We start from the raw sequence: 15091 nt of genomic DNA on the forward strand, positions 1-15091 counted from the left end.
AAATTGTTTTAAAATAAATGGATCTATAAGAAAAACTAATGCATAATTAGATGAAATTATATCATATAAAATTCAGCATCTCTATATGAGAAAATTAACAATTAGGTAAAGAAAGAATATAGTTCAATTTAATAGGTATTTTATATGAAAAATCCTATATTCAATCTCATAAAAAGGGTGCTAAAACTGAAGGGTTTTTATAAAACAGACAATATTATAAAAATATTGGTTCTTACTAATCTTAATACAGTAATAGAAGTCTTCACAAAAGTAATTTGACAAGAGATCATGAGTTTATTAAATTCAAGGCCAGCAAATCTTGGGACATGCAATGAATTCCAGACCAACATAAAACACATAGAAATGTCATCTCAATTAACTAACTAACTAACTAACTAACTAAATAAGTAAATAAATAAATACAAGGTCAATAATAATACCTCCTAAAACTGATTCACAAGTAATTCTCAAATCCCACAAAAAATAAAAGTACATATTAATTTTTTTATTTTTTAAAGAATTTGCATATTGAAATGTTCCTAGTTGCAACTTCAAAATAATGTATTTTACCACTACTCCATTTCTTTCTTTTATTTTAGAGCTTTCAAATGGGCTATTAAGTTGCTAGTGTAGGATATCTCTAATTTCTTTATGAAGGCATTTAATGGGGTCCTATGGGAAAAAGCTGTAGGTGCCAGTGGCTGGGTCACAGGGAAGTCCTCCACGATGATCGCATACCGGGCCCCAATAGACATGAGAGAGTCTGTGAGTTTCCAAGAGATTATTGTCCATGGTGAGCATAGATGTGCGAACCTCCCAGTTAATCTGTCATGGGCCTGGCTTAAATAGGGAGGAGGAAGAGGGGAGGATCTGGGAGAGAGTACCTTAATTATCTATGCCCTCTGGTCTTTAGGTAACTCATTAATATGGAAATCTCTCAAGGTTGAGGCCTGTAGCCACACCCTCTACCTGTGTCCTACCTGACTGAATGGTGCAGGTTAAATGGAGATTAGACCAGTGTCAAGACCCTGGGTTCTGGGGCATGGCCAAACACCTGTCGTTTCTCCCTTGTAGTCTTGGGGTTCTGGGCCAATGCCCACCCAGAACCAAGATATCCTTTAACGGCCCAACAGGGTCCCATAAGTTTGGGTATACTGTGCCTTAATTCTCATTGAATTGTAAAATGCCTTTAATTTGTTTTTAATTGGAGATTTGAGTTCATTTATGTTCAGAGATATTAATGACTGTTAGTTCCTGTAAAATTTTTCTTGGAGGTAGTATTATGTGTATACAATTGTCTTCTTTTAGGTTAGTTGTGAGATAATTAAGTTCTTGAATTACATTGGGTGTAGTTACCTACCTTGTGTAGGAGCTTTACTTCTAGTATTCTCTGTAGGGATGAATTACTAGAGAGATATTGTTTGAATTTGGTTTTGTTGTTAAATGTCTTGGTTTTCTTAATCTTGGTGATTGAGAGATTTGCTGGGTATAGTAACCTGGACTGGCAATTGTGTTCTCTAAGGGCCTGCATGTCGTTTGTCCAGGGTCTTCTGGGTTTTAAAGTCTGTACTGAGAAATCTGTTGTAATTCTGATAGTTTTACTTTATATCCTTTATAGCTTTGCTCTGGGAAGCAAGCACAGCCAAGAGGAATGTATGGCAGAAAATAATCAAACTCAGGTCTGAAATCAAACAATTAGAAACAAAAAAAAAACATAAACCAAGGGCTAGTCTTTAAAAAAAAAATCAACAAAATAACTAAAGGACATAGAGAGTATATTCAAATTAACAAAATCAGAAATGAAAAGAAAGATATAACAGAAATTTAGGAGATTCAAAAAATTATTAGCTCTTACTACAAAGGCCTATAGTCAACAAAACTGGAAAATTGGCATGAAATGGATGATTTTCTAGACAAATACAAAATAGAAAAACTAACTCAAAATTAGGTAAATTATCTAAACTGTCCCATAACTCCTAAGGAAATAGAATGTAGTCATTAAAAACCTCCAAACAAAAAATGTGAAGGGCCACATTATTTTACTGTAGAATTCAACCAGACTGCCAAAGAAGAGCTAATACTAATATTCCTTAAATTACTCTACATATAGAAACAGAAGGAACACAGCTTTAGCCACTCTATGAAGCCACAGTTACTCTGATACCTAAACCATACAAAGGCTCTACAAGAAAGAGAATTTCAGGCCAATGTTGCTTATGAAATTTGATGCAAAAATAATCAATAAAATTCTTGGAAACCAAATTTAAGAACACATCAAAACCATCATTCACCACTCTCAAGTAGGCTTCATGCCAATGATGCAGGGATGGTTCAGTGTTGGAAAATCCACCAATCACCAATGTAATCCACTATATAAACAAACTCAAAGAAAACAATCATGCCTTCATGTTAAAAGTCTTACATAGATCAGGAATTCAGGGCACATATTTAAACATAATAAAATTAATATACAGCAATCCAACAGCCAAATCAAATTAAAGTAGGAAATGATATCAAACACAGGCACAGAGAAAATTTTTCTTGAAATTACACCAATAGCTCAGGCTCTAAAATCAACAATTGACAAAAAGAACTTTATGAAACTGGTAAGTTTCTGTAAGACAAAGGACATTGTCAATAGGACAAAATGACAGCTATAGATTGAGAAAAGATCTTCACTAACCCTACATCTGATAAATGGCTAACATCCAAAATATACAAAGAACTCAATAAGATAGACTCCATAAAACTAAATAATTTTTAAAAGAGGTAGAGAACTAAACACAATTTTCAACAGAGAAATCTCACATGGCCAAGAAGCACTTAAGGAAATTTTCAAAGTTCCTAGCTATCAGGAAAATGCAAATCAAAATGACCTTGAGATTTCACCTTAAACAAACAAAGATCAAAAAAATCAAGCAATGCCACATACTGGTGAGGATGTGGAGAAATAGGAATACTCCTCTATTGCTGTGGGATTGCAGACTGGTACAACCACTCTGGAAAGTAATCTTATAGTTCCTCAGAAAATTGTGAATAGTTCTACCTGAAGACCCAAAAAGATATTCTACCATAATACAAGGTTTGCTCCACTATGTTTATACCAGCTGTATCCTAATAGCTAGAAACTGGAAACAACCCAGGTGTCCCTCAACTGAATAATGAATACAGAATGTGTGGTTGATTTACAGTGGAATACTATTCAGCTATTAAAAATTAAGATATCATGAATTTTGCAGGCAAATAGATCAAACTAGAAAATATAATATTGAGGAGATAAAACTCAGACCACAAAGGACATACCTAGTATGTACTCACTGATAAGTGGATATTATCCCCAAAACACAGAATACCCATGGTGCAACTCAGAGACTATCTGAAGCTTAACAGGAAAGAAATCCCAAAATATGGATACTTCGGACAGGTATAGCAGAAAACAGAAACGAAGCTGAGAGTTCCAGGAGAATAAATGGAAATATGTAGCAGCAGGAGTTGCTGAGTGGGTGAAACCTGTAGAAAGTCCCAGGGACCTAACATATGAGAAACTCCCAGTACTAAAAGGGATGACCTTAGCTGAAATGCTCAAGATTATAGGAAATGTAACTTGAACAGACCACCTCCAGTTGAGGCATTGGACCATGCACCCATCTGCCGAGGCCCGAGCAAAATGTTGAGGCTCTTACTGCAATGGAAACATGCAGATAATAAAATATGACATAAGGATCTATTCAGTTGTCAATAAATAAAAACGTGGCTGAGAAATACCTCAAAAATTATTCATCATCCTTAGTACTTAGTATATACTTAGTACAGAAAATGGAGACCATCAAAGAAATCCACAACTTTATATACTAGATCATCTGGAAACAGGCCTGAATAGCTATATCTGCAACATAGCATATGCATGTAATGATCAGAGAATATCTCAGAGGAGAAGGAAGGGCAATTATAAGAGCCAGGATAAAAGGAAATCTGCTATGACATAGTCTCTCCTTAGAAATAAATAAGATCAGAATTATATAACAATTTCACTGAAGAAAGAATTTTTCACAGTGTCTCTCTTTTAGAAGAAGACTATAGGCAACTATTGACTGCTGGGAGAAGAAGAATTAGCAGGACTCAGAGATGAAAGCTCTCCCTGAAACCATAGATTCAAAACCAATAAAATTGTACTCAATCAAATTTATGTATACATGTTTGCATATATACACATGCATACACACCCACACACACACACGACACTAATTGGTTTAATTTTTACTGTATTATTTTTACTGTTTTCATTAAATATGCAGTTTTTTTCATTGCAAGATTTAAGGTTTTTTATCTATTGTTGAGGATGAGGGAAAAATTCATGAATCAATGAAATAGAACTTTTAAATCAGCAATCAGACTCTCATCTAGAGATACTCAAGAGGTGAAATTTAGCCCCTTCAGATCCATTTTGAATTTCTAAAATCTAAGCAGAAAAATAATGAACTTCAATATTGCAAAGCATTGGGTTTATATTTATTTGTTATGTCTAAAATTTGAAAATAATGCAAAGCATATTAACAAATGTTACTAGAATTGGAATATTTAATGTTCTTAAATCTTTTTTTATCTCAATAGCAATAATTTAACAGGAGATAGTATAAAGACTTTAAAAGGTATGAAACATATTTAAATATAGCCTCTTTCATGCTAATTTTCTGTAATCAAGTTTAGTAAACTACTTTTTCTATAAGATTCTCTACTCTCATTTCTATTGAGGGTTACTATTTTCTGTCTTCTAGTGCTGTGCTAATTAGCGTGATAACTTACAAAAAATTTTGCTTAAGAGGTGGCTAGAGTAATAATAGAAATTTTGATTTCAATTTTGTTTAAATTTAATAATAAGAAGAAAGTTTCTAAGGCTCGAGTTCTTCTAAGAATGGGTACAGGATAAAGCGACCAAAATACTCCTTTGCCTTTACAGACAACTACATTTCTAAAAGTTTTCTACTTTCATTTTTCCTTAGTCTTTTAAATAAATTGATATGAAAATTATTTAAATGTAGACTTCATCAATTATTTACTGAATTGGATTTGATAAATATATTTTATCTTACATTACTTCTATTCTTTAAAACAGAAAGTTTGCAATATTGTTCTGTCAATTATTACTATTAAATAAGTTAATATTTACAGGGTTTATAAAAATTATAAACATAGTTGAAATTCTTTGGGAGTTTATAAACAAAATAAATGTGATAACGATGTCTAATCTCAAATCAGCGTGTCCAGGGCAACAGAAGGTGGGATTGGGGCACCACACATTTTAAAACTCCACAGATGATTTCAGTAGATAGGCAAGTGAAAAGTAAATGTTTATTCAGTGAAGTGATTCACTGCCCCCATTGTTTCTAGTAACTAAGATAGGTGCTATGTAGATCTTTTCTGTAAGTGATTTTGAAATGTTTTAAATTTTTTGTTATAATAATAATCTAGTATTTATGTAGAAATTTATACTTAAAATTACTGCATGTAATAAACTGACTCAAAAATTTAACATACTGTATAAAAATATATTTATCCAATTATCACCCTTGATTATCATGGATTAAGGCTTGGGTGTGCATGTGCTTTGATTCAGTGGCCTGTAGCAAAAAGTAAAGGTATATTTCTTGAAGAGATACATTTTGGGATTCTGGGATAGAGCTACAGAGAGAGAGAGCAGATTTTTATCAAAAGGAGATTTTTATCTCTTTCTTTTATTATGGATTGTGTGGTTTCTTGATTATCCATTTATCTGTTAGTTTACTTTTCTAAAGAGAAAGAAAAATATAAGTGCACACAACTTGTAGGTAGAGATGAGGGGAAGATCTGGGAGAACTTGTGGAAGAAAAACCTTCATCAGAATATGTTGTATGAAAAAATATTTTTGCAAGAAGGTGTGCAACTGTCAGAGTGGCTAAAAACATGTAAGAAAGTATCCCTCTCTGTAACTTATACCCTTAAGATATTAGTTAATGACATTTTATAAATAAATGATCTATATTTTTAATTTAGCTATATTTTTGAAATTCAACTTTTTACTTTATCTCACTTTTTATTGAAGTACAGATTATTCTAGCATACCGTATATCCCAGGCACAGTTTCTCCTCTCTCCACTCTTCCCAGCCACACCCACAGACACTCTACTCTGATCATCTACTCTGTTTCATCATCAGACATAAAAATGCCTCCAAGAAATGACAGTTAAACAGGACAGAATGAAATACAGTTAGACAAATCAAGAATGCTGTACATTTTCTGTATGTCTCAGTAATTTGTCATTGACATTTTCAGGATACAAAGTTTGACATAAGGACTCTTAAAGCGTCTTTGGTGAAAACTGACTAGATTGAAGTGCTGGATCCAATACTGGACAGCATCATCCTTTGTGGACTGTGTAAGCTGAAGCACTGTTCTCTCTCCTTTTTAAGCAATAGTTATTAGCTTTTTGTTTGTTTGTTTGTTTGTTTGTTTGTTTGTTTGTTTGTTTTAGTCTGTCTGTTTTTTATTAATGAACAAGGGATTTTGCTCACACTATTTGACATACATCAAACTGCAGTGTTAATTTTCTTGCTTTAGCAGTCATTGAAATCTCCCTTTGGACTTATCCAGGATAATCTCATATTGATTTTGCAACTATAGTTAAAATCAAAAGTAAGGAATAAATGAATGGCAGTTGTACAGGAATAGTGTGAAGTTACTATGAATATTTTCAAAGATAGATCTGTTCAATTGATAATCTATTATTAGCTGTGATTTCGATTAATTCTTATTCCCACATCTTCAAAACACATCCTTTTGTTTGTACATGAAGGACAAATCTGAGTATGAGTACTTTTTAAAAAAAATTGTGTTTTAAAACTTGTTAGTAAACCTTCCCTTTCTCTATCCTGTAATATCCCAAGCCTCCATAGGCTCCTCATTATAGCCTAAACCTCATAAGCCCAGTATTTTTTTTTCTGGTCACGTTCTTTTGACACTTTCAGTTTTAGAACCAATATCAATATTATCCACTGTGCATTCCTTATAACAATCTAAGCTTTAATGATGTACTCTGGATTCTTTGAAATCATTCCATTGAAGCAATGTGCATTATTGATCAGGTTGTAACAGCAAAAGTTTATTGTGTCAAATATTTTTATACTTTGAGCAAAACTCTGTGTAAATAAACTTATAGAAACACAATATATGTTTGTGCCCACATTTTGGAAGTATCAGTGTGTCATGTCTGAAAAGCTGGGGTAGAGAAGAGTGATTCACCCATGAAGCTAAGAAAGACAGAAAAGAAACATGAACACTTCTTTGCTTTTCCTTAGCTCCTTTTCACTCCCACAGACTAATACAAAACACCAGTCATATCCAGTAAATTCTCTTCTGGTTTAATCTTCTCTAAAAATCTGACATATATCTCTAGTGGTATATGTTATTACCATCTCAGACTCTTTGAATACCATCAAAACTAACAAAATTAACCATCCCTAACATCAGAGGTAACACCAAATGCCTGATCATTTTATGTCTTGCAAGTTCTTGATATTGTTTCATCTTTCTAGTTTTACTAAAGCTTAATTTCTCAGCAGTTTGTTTTTTTGTAAATTATATAAAAGTCTCTAATTGGCAAGAGATGTCTTCTATTAAATGTATATTATTTGTAAAATATACAGAAGATACAATATGTACTATGCGTTATGAAAGTATTCAGAAGGATCATATAAGGATGCCAAGATAAACATGCTAGATACACCACAATGTTGGGGAATTCTGTTCCCAACTTTTCTCCAAACTGGCTGATCTATAAATCAGGCTCTATTTAAGCAAGTACAATGGTTCTTTCTATCTTGCAAATATTAACCATAATTAGCAATATGTCAAATTTTAGAAATTTAAAAAAATAAAACACATTGTCTATGTAGGTCTTGAAATCTTTCCAAGTAAAAATTACAAGGTGTTGTACTTTTTAAATATTCACAAAAGATGCCATTCAAAGACAATGAGCTGTCAATTATTCTAATCTGCCTTTAGTTTGCCAGAGCTCTTAAGCACATTTCATTTTTCATTTTTTATTTGACTGATATATAAAGCTTGTGAATATTTTTCTTCCCATTTCTTGATAAGTAACACTATATGAAACTAAGTTTCACTACCACATTGTGAATTTTTCATGTAGCAATTCTAAGAAATTGCCTTATGGTTCTCTAAACCCAATATTATTACATTGATTATATTTTTCTTTTCTGCATTTGTTAATTGTAGGTTTTGAAATAAAATCTTACACTTTAGCACAAGTTACCATTGGACTCATTATTTCCAGGTATATGCCTGTTCAAACTGGAGGAAAATGCTGTCATGTTGTCATTTTAAAACAACATTATTTGTTGAAAATAATAAATTCTTTAAAATACAGCTAGTACAAGACAAGTAATCTTCAGAAAATAGAATCTTAACCTAGCATATATATAATTAATCAAAATACATAAAAATTAACATAAACAAACTTACATATATTACTAATTTATTAAACATTAATATTTAGTTTTTAATTGATTATTATTTGATTAAAATAGTTTACCTACAACAGTTTTTTAATTTTTTTTGTCTAATGATGTTTTTTATTAGATATTTTATTTACACTTCAGAAGCCATCCCCTTTCCCCATTCCCCCCCCCCGCCTTAGAAAACCCCTATCCCATGCCCCCTTTTCCTTTTTGCATTTATACATTTTTTAAAAAATGTTAATCATAAGCTTTATAAGTTTGGTATTGCTCAATCAGAGGTGTAACCCACTACCCAATCTAGATATAACAACTATCTTTGACTGGTGGAGATACATGAACATCTGCCTCCCTCTCTCCCTGCTCTTTCTCTCTCTCTCATCATCTACCTTCTCTTCTCCTTCTTCTTCTCCTCTTCTTACTCCTTTTCTTCCTCTCAGTACTCCTCCCACCTTAGCTCCTCCTACATATCACCCTTCCTGTTAAAATGAAACTTTTCTCTCAAAATACAATTAGAGCATAATTATGCCAATTTGTACCAGTGAGGTACAAGATAGTCCTAATACCCAGTCCATCCTTTTGTTGACTAACCAGCACCTCTGTCATCTATCCTAACTAAAACATTTAGTTCTGAACCTGGCTTTAGGATGAATGTCAGCTGCCGACCATCCACTCAAATCTTTTCTCTCAAGGTAAATAGCTATAAGTTTTCAAATTTTTAAAGTTTTATTATTTCATTTATTTACATTCTATCTGTTGACCCCCTCCAAGATCCTCCTCACAGTTCCTTAGCCCATTCCCCCTCTCTCTTGCCTCCAAGAGGGTATTCAGCCTCCCTCACACTTCTGAAACCTTTTCTTGGGGCCACAAATCTCTCCAGGATTAGATACATATGCTCTCACTAAGGAAAGTCCATGCAGTCTTCTGCTATATATGTGCTGGGTGCCTCAGATCAGCCCTTGTATATTGCCTTGTCAGTGGCTCAGTCTCTGGGAGCTCCCTGGGGTCTGGATTAGTTGAGATTGCTAATTTTTCTATGGTGTCTCTCTTCCCTTTTGCTCCTTTGATCCAGTTCCTCCATAGAGGTCCGAGACTTCAGTCCAATTGTTGGGTATAAGTATCCACATGTGTCCTAGTCAGCTACTCTGTAGGGCTTCTCAGAGGACAGCCATGTCTTGTCTATAAACACAGCATAACATCAGCAATTGTGAGAGATTTGGTATCCCACACCCTATGAGATGGATCACAAGTTAAGCCAGTCACTGAACAGCCTTTTCTTCAGTCTCTTCTTCATTATTGTCCCTGTAGTTCTTTTAGACAGGAACAATTACGAATCAGAAATTTTGACTTTTCTCCCACCTAAAGCCTATGTACTAGATGTGGATACTTTGAGTTTCCCTTCCCTACTGTTGACATTTTGGCTAAGGTCACAACAATTGAGTTATGGGTGTCTCTAATTTCCAAGGTCTCTGGGACTTTCTAGAGGGTACCCCCCCACTGCCCAACCTCAGATGACTATTCATTCTCTTGGCCCTCTGGGATTCTCTCCTGACTCCACTCCTATTCTAAACCTATTGCCCCTTTCACCTCCCTCACCCTTCTACTACACAGGTGCCTCACTCCTCCTCCCTCCCATAATTATTTTGAGTTTCTTATTCTAAATGGGAAGAATCATCTTCTCTAGGACCTTCCTTTTCATTAAACTTCTTATAGTATGTGGGTATCCTGGGTATTTTGTGCTTTTTGGCTAATATACAGTTACCAGTGAGTACATACCACGCATATACTTTTGTTCTGGGGTTACTTAAGATGACATTTTCTAATTTCATCCATTTACCTGCAAAACTCATGATATTCTCATTTAAAATAGCTGAATAGTATTCTATTGTATATGTAAACCACATTTTCTGGGTGACTTTTTGTTGTTGTTTGAGGAACAGCTGGGTTGAATCCAGCTTCTGGATTTACAAAGAAGGCTGCCATGAACATAGTGAAGCACATGTCTTTGTGATATGGTGGAGCATCGTTTGGGTATATTACCAAGAATGATATAGCCTGGGTCTTCAGATAGAACTATTTTCAATTTTCTGAGGAACTGCCAGATTGATTTTCAGAGTGGTTTTACCCATTTGAAATCCTACCAGCAATGGAGGAGAATTCTTTTTCCACATTCTCTGCAGCATGTACAATCACTTGAGTTTTTAATCTTTAGCCATCATTATTTTGTTAAAATGAACACTCAGTTAATTTATGATGATGATAATGATGACGATGATGATATTTGGTATTTTTTATAGTTTTTATTTTATAGGATATTTTCTCTATTTACATTTCAAATGTTATCTCCTTTCCTGCTTTCCCCTCTGGAAAACCCCTATCCCATACCTCCTTCTATGAGTATGTTCCCCCAACCATCTACCCACTCCTGCATCCCCACACTGGCATTAACCTACACTGGGGCATCAAAACATCACAGGACCAAGGGCCTCTACTCCCATTGATGCCAGATTAGGCCATCCACTGCTACAAATGCAGCTGTAGCCATGGGTCCCTCCAGGTGTACTCCATGGTTGGTAGTTTAGTCCCTGGAATCTCCAAGGGGGGAGGTCTGGTTGATTGATATTGTTGTTCCTCCTTTGGGACTGCAAACCCATCAGCTCCTTCAGTCATTCCCCTAACTCCTCCATTGGAGTCCCTGTGCTCAGAGCAATGGTTGGCTGAGAGCATCTACCTTTGTCTTTGTCAGGCTCTAGCAGAGCCTCTCAGAAGACAGCAATATTAGGCACCTTTTAGCAAGCATGTCTTGGCATCAGCAATAGTGTCTGGGTTTGGTGACTATATATGGGATGGATCCCCACTTGAGGAAGTATCTGGATGGCCTTTCCTTGTGTCTTTGCTCCACACTTTGTCTCTGTATTAGCATGAGTATTTAATTTACCCTTCTAAGAAAGACTGAAACATCCACACTTTTCTCTTTCTTCTTCTTGAACTTCATGTGGTCTGTGAATTGTATCTTTTGTATTCTGAGCTTTTGGTCTAATATCCACTTATTGGTGAGTGCATATCATGTGTGGTTTTTTTGTGATTCTTTACCTCACTGAAGATGATATTTTCTTGTCCCATCCATTTGCCTAAGAATATTTGAAGTCACTGTTTTTTTAAATTTGATATTTTATTTACTTACATTTCAGATGCCATCCTTTTTCCCCATTTCCCCTCCCTGGAAACCCCCTGTCTCATCTCTCCTCCTCCTTTTTGTTTTATACCATTTTAATTACTTTCAAGTATTAAGTTCAATTCTAGGTTGAGGAACTAGCAATACAATAGATGCAAATAGTCAAGGAACAAGCAAGACAGTAAACACAAATAGTCAAAGAACCAGCAAGACAATAAACAAAATTCCATGAACACTCCCTTGATCACTGTTTCTAAGGGTTTATTAGGATGACCAAAGTAGCTGAGCCAATTTCCTTGTCCTAGCCCCAAATCATCTTCATGTCTGCAACCTACTTCCTTGTTCTAGCCTAAAATTTAGATTCCTGTCTGAAATTACTTCTTTTTTTTTAGCCTAATGTCAGATTCCTGCCTGAAGCCCACTTTCTTGTCATTGGCCAATGTCAGATTTTTGCCAAGTAGCCTATTTCTTTGTCCTTGGCCCATGTCAGATTCTTGGCAAGCAGCCCCAAAAGGTCTCTGCATCTCCCCGTTTTTTATTTCATAAAAGACTGAGCCTGTCTTAGGTCATTCTGACAAGTATGCCTTCCTTACCCATCATGGAATATTCATTATCAAAGGCAATGCACTTATGTCTCAGGTTGGTAAGGCTCTGTGCAGAATCTTACCCATCCTTGGCTTGCTAGACTGTTATTTTAATATCTCTGTCTGGGAGTCCATTTTCAGTTTCAAGCCATGTACATTGGTGGCCAATATGTTGATGTTGTTAAAAAAATGTTTTAAAATAATGGCCAGGAATAAAAGTATTTCCAGGACAAGAAGAGCTAGCATGATCAAGCTATATATGCCATTCTTGAAGCTTGACCCAAATGGAAATACTGACCTCAAGCTATGGGTAATTTAATCAGCATTATCTGCAGCATCAAAACTCAGTAACCAGCATTCATAATCTCACTATACAAAGTTAAAACATCTAGAGAGGAAGAAGCATACAGTTGACTAAAGGGTTCCACTGCGGTCAAATGAACTTAGCTCCACTTGATGGCTGGATATACCCATGATTACATGGGCAACTAAGTTGGAATATGTGTGTTATTTTTAAAAAAGAAAAATATAGAAGTATGTAAGAGGGAAAGAAGTGGGTAATGAAATTTTGAGGTACTTGTGAAAGTTTGAAGGAAAACTTAGGGATAAATATGAATATACATTGTGTCTGTTTTTTTAAATTCTCAAACAATTTTATACAATATATTAAAAATCAGTCCTATTCTACACTCACGTACTACCAGTTCTGCCCTGCACCTGCCTGTCTCTTTCTTTTTTCTCTTTCAACACAAGAGATGCCACTGTGTCCTTCATCAAGGACTTCTTTGCTAGTGGAGTGGCTGTGACCATCTCCAAAATGGTGGTAGCACACACCAAGTGGGTCAAGATTCTACTGCAGGTGCATCATGCCAACATGCAAATCACTGCAAAAAGCAATTCAACTGCATTATAGACTGTGTGGGTGGTTTGTATGACCAAGGAACAGAGAGTCCTGTACTTCTAATCTAGTAGCCTGGACAGTGTCATCAGATACTCCCCCACCCATGCTCTCACCTTTGTCTCTAAAGATAAACACAAGCAGATCTTTCTGGGTGGTTGGACAAGAGGACCCTGTTTTGGCAATCCTTTCTGGGAACCTGGCATTAGCTGGTACCACTGGGGCCATAGCCTTGTGCTTCATGTACCCTTTTAATTTTTCCATAACTGTCTAGCAGCTGATGTAGGCAAAGCTAGAGCTAATAGGAAATTCAAAAGCCTTGGTGAATGTCTGGTTAAGGTATACAAATCTGATGGGCATAAGGGCCTGTAACAATATGTTAATGTGTCACTATAGGGCATTATCATCTACCAAGTTGCTACTTTGATATCTATAACACTGCAAAAAGAATGCTCCAAGATTCCAAGAATACGTACATCCTTCTGTCACTGCTGTTGCTGGCCTGACTTTCTATCCTTTTGATACATATATATATATATATATATATATATATATATATATATATATATAGACACATATACATAAACACACACAAAAGCATGCTAGGATGTTGTCAGATAAAGCAAGCAAGACATTTTTTCAAGGGTTCATGGTCCTATGTTCTCAGAGGCATAGGTGCCTTTATGTTTGTCTTGTACAATGAGATCAAAAATTATACATAATTATGTCCTAGGTGTTCTCCCTGAGAACAGGCATGTTGTATAATATACCATGTCTTGAACATTTCTGGACAGATTCTCATGTCTTGTCTGTTTTATCAATGGAAAATACATATATTGTAGTCATTTTTTACTATGGTATATTTCTGTAAATAAATCTTTTATTTCTGTTCCAAAATAATCACACTCTTACATAAGGTAACCTGTAGCTAGTGCTTATTAGGACCACTATTGCCTTTATATCCCACAACTGTTAGAAGGATGTCAACAGCAACATTCAAACAATCTAACAGCAATTTCTGAAGGCATTCACACTCACAGGTTTCTGGCAGATTTGTTGGGTCATTAAGTCTCAATGAGATGTTTTGTAGGCAAATGAAAGTAATTCAATTTAAAGGCTCTTGAGCAAAATATGTTTCTTAGCTCAATTGGCTAATTATCTATAAGCATGTGGAGAGCTGGACATCTCCCAAACAAGAAGCAATTCTAAATCATTTTCACTGAAGTTCTTCAATTCATAAGACAAAAATGTTGAGTCTCTAAACACAAAAAAAATTGTTACCTCCAAATGATTCATCTAAATACATGCCTGAAATCTATGTTCTCATTTTAAGGCTCATTTGGAAGTTTATGTTACTTATTAAAATATAATCCAGCCTGTGTAACTAAAATGATAAAAGCATTTAAAGTTGTGGCTTTTACCTTTGCAATTACTACATTCAAGACTCAGTGCATTGTGTAGAGATACATAGACTAAATCATTTATTTTCTTACTAGGTATTTCACTTGAATTATAGCATTAATTGAATCTTGTAGGTATGTTAATAAACCATTATGACTATACATCACATAATGGCCATTGCCATATTATATATCTATGTGTTTATTACTAAGCTACAAACTGTAAACTTTCAAAGTTTTGAATTATTTAAAGTTAAGGTCAGAGCCTATTTATTAGACAGGAAAAATCTAATGAGATTTGTGTATAGACTATATGTTTCAAATGAATAGTAAAAATAATTCTTAAAAAATTTGAAAATACTGTAGCAGTAGGTATTAGAAATGATGTCCGACTATGCTGCCAAGTTTCTGGACTTAGCACATTTTGTCTCAGCAAGCTCTCCAGCAGGGCCAGAGCTCCTGAGCTCATTCTGCCAGGCTACTCTCTCCAGCTTGCCCCTGTGGTGACCAGGCTTCCAGCTTCCTT

The 15091-nt window shown here is 34.9% G+C and overlaps 1 pseudogene; it reads left to right on the top strand.

Annotated features, from left to right (window-relative positions):
* The first annotated feature begins 726 nt into the window (after positions 1-726).
* LOC117705712 (ADP/ATP translocase 2-like) lies at positions 727-13887 on the top strand (annotated as a pseudogene).
* The last annotated feature ends 1204 nt before the right edge of the window (positions 13888-15091 follow it).

This window comes from Arvicanthis niloticus, chromosome 3 (genome assembly GCF_011762505.2).
Source record: "Arvicanthis niloticus isolate mArvNil1 chromosome 3, mArvNil1.pat.X, whole genome shotgun sequence".
NCBI lineage: Eukaryota > Metazoa > Chordata > Mammalia > Rodentia > Muridae > Arvicanthis > Arvicanthis niloticus.